This window comes from Petromyzon marinus, unplaced genomic scaffold, assembly GCF_048934315.1.
Source record: "Petromyzon marinus isolate PM22_M1 ecotype Great Lakes invasive population unplaced genomic scaffold, UKy_Petmar_22M1.pri1.0 PM_G_Scaffold_6, whole genome shotgun sequence".
Classification (NCBI taxonomy): domain Eukaryota; kingdom Metazoa; phylum Chordata; class Hyperoartia; order Petromyzontiformes; family Petromyzontidae; genus Petromyzon; species Petromyzon marinus.
Genome location: NW_027423013.1, coordinates 4240001 through 4242500, shown reverse-complemented (window position 1 = coordinate 4242500; position 2500 = coordinate 4240001).

The following is a 2500-nucleotide window of genomic DNA, read 5'->3' as shown; positions in this document are numbered from 1 at the left end:
GTCAGCTTCCCACCTATAGTCAGACTCATCCCCACCAGAGATCAGCCCAATGAGGGTGGTGTCGTCCGACAAACTTCAAGAGTTTGACGGACAGATGATTGGAGGCGCAGCTGTTGGTATACAGGGAGAAGAGCAGTGGGCAAAGGACGCAGCCCTGAGGAGTTCCCGTGCTGATGGACCTGGAGTCAGAGACTTCTGTTCCCGGCTTAACGCACTGCTTCCTGTCAGAGAGGAAGTCTGTGATCCACCTGCAGGTGGAGTAGGGCACGTTCAGCTGGAAGAGCTTGTCCTGAAGCAGGGCAGGGATGATGGTGTTGAAGGCAGAGCTGAAGTCTACAAACAGGATCCTGGCGTAGGATGCTGGGGCGTCCACATGCTGTAGGGTGAAGTGGAGGGCCATGTTAACTGCGTCGTCCACAGACCTGTTGGCTCTGTAGGCAAACTGAAGGGGGTCCAGGAGAGGGTCTGTGATGGCTTTGAGGTGTGCCAGGAGCAGGCGCTCAAAAGACTTCATTACCACAGATGTAAGGGCGACCGGTCTGTAATCATTTAGTCCTGTTGGCCTTAGCTTTTTGGGCACAGCGATGATGGTGGAGGACTTGAGACAGGCTGGTACATGGCATGTCTCCAGGGAGGTGTTAAAGATGTTGGTGAACACCGGAGACAGCTGGTCAGCGCAGTGCCTGAGGGTGGCTGGAGAGACAGAGTCCGGCCCGGCTGCTTTGCGTGGATTCTGCCTCTTGAAAAGCCCATTAACTTCTCCCTCCTGAAAGGAGAGAGTCGTTTCTGTAGTATGGGTGGGGGATGGGGCCTCTTGGGTGGGAAGGGGTGGTTCAGGACAGTCCAATTGTCTTTCAAATCTACGGTAGAACTCGTTCAGGTCGTTGGCTAGGCGGGAGTCGTTAGTGGTGTGGGGCGCTCTGGGTTTGTAGTTGGTGATGTGCCTGAGCCCTTTGGCAGACAGAAGCAGCGTCGTTAGTAGAGAACTGGTGTTTTAGTGTCTCTGAGTACAGTCGTTTAGCCTCTCTCACCGCTTTGCTAAACCTGTTCTTCGACTCCTTGAATCTGTCTCTATCCCCACTCCTAAACGCTTCCTCCTTCTCCAACCTCAACCTTTTGAGCTTTGCTGAGAACCAGGGCTTGTTGTTGTTAAAGTTCACCCTGGTACGTGTTGGGATACAGCAGTCCTCACAGAAGCTGATGTACACAGCCTCTGTGAGTTCATCCAGACTATTGGTAGCAGTCGTGAACATATCCCAGTCAGTACAGTCTAAGCACGCCCGCAAATCTTCCACAGCCTCACTGGTCCACTGTTTAGATGTCCTCACAGCAGGTTTACAGAGTTTTAGTTGCTGCCTGTATGCACGAATCAGGTGGACCAAGGGAGTTCTGTGCGAGCCGAACAGCCCCGTGACCCACAAGAGAAACATCCCCGCCAAATTCGAGCGTTTGACGGGGTCTATCCGTGAAAAAATATTCACGTTTTTGAGTGCACATGCATTTCTGCTGCAAATGCCTCTGGAAGTTTCATGCCGTTCGTATGCCAATTGTGGCAACACGAAAATGACCCGTTTTTCCATTCCGAGGGATTTCTGTGCGACCCTAACAGCCCCGTGAGCCACAAGAGACACATCCCCGCCAATTTCTAGCGTTTCACGGGGTCTATCCGTGAAAAATATAGACGTTTTTGAGTGCACATGCATTTCTGCTGCAGATGCCTCTGGAAGTTTCATGCCGTTCGTACGCAATGTGGCAACACGAAAATGACCCCTTTTCCCATTCCGAGGGATTTCTGTGCGACCCTAACTAACAGCGCCCGTGAGCCACAAGAGAGACATCCCCGCCAATTTATAGCGTTTCACGGGGTCTATCCGTGAAAAATATAGACGTTTTTGAGTGCACATGCATTCCTGCTGCAAATGCCTCTGGAAGTTTCATGCCGTTCCTATGCAATGTGGCCACACAAAAATGACCCGTTTTCCCATTCCGAGGCATTTCTGTGCGACCCTAACAGCCCCGTGAGCCACAAGAGAGACATCCCCGCCAACTTCTAGCGTTTGACGGGGTCTATGCGTGAAAAATATTAAAATTTTTGAGTGCACGTGCCTTTCTGCTGCAAATGCCTCTGGAAGTTTCATGGCGTTCCTATGCAATGTGGCAACACGAAAATGACCCCTTTTCCCATTCCGAGGGAGTTCTGTGCCACCCTAACAGCCCCGTGAGCCACAAGAGACACATCCCCGCCAATTTCTAGCGTTTCACGGGGTCTATCCGTGAAACATATAGAAGTTTTTGAGTGCACATGCATTCCTGCTGCAAATGCCTCTGGAAGTTTCATGCGGTTCGTACGCAATGTGGCAACACGAAAATGACCCGTTTTCCCATTCCCAGGGATTTCTGTGCGACCCGAACAGCCCCGTGAGCCACAAGAGACACATCCCCGCCAATTTCTAGCGTTTCACGGGGTCTATCCGTGAAAAATATCAATTTTTTTTTGACT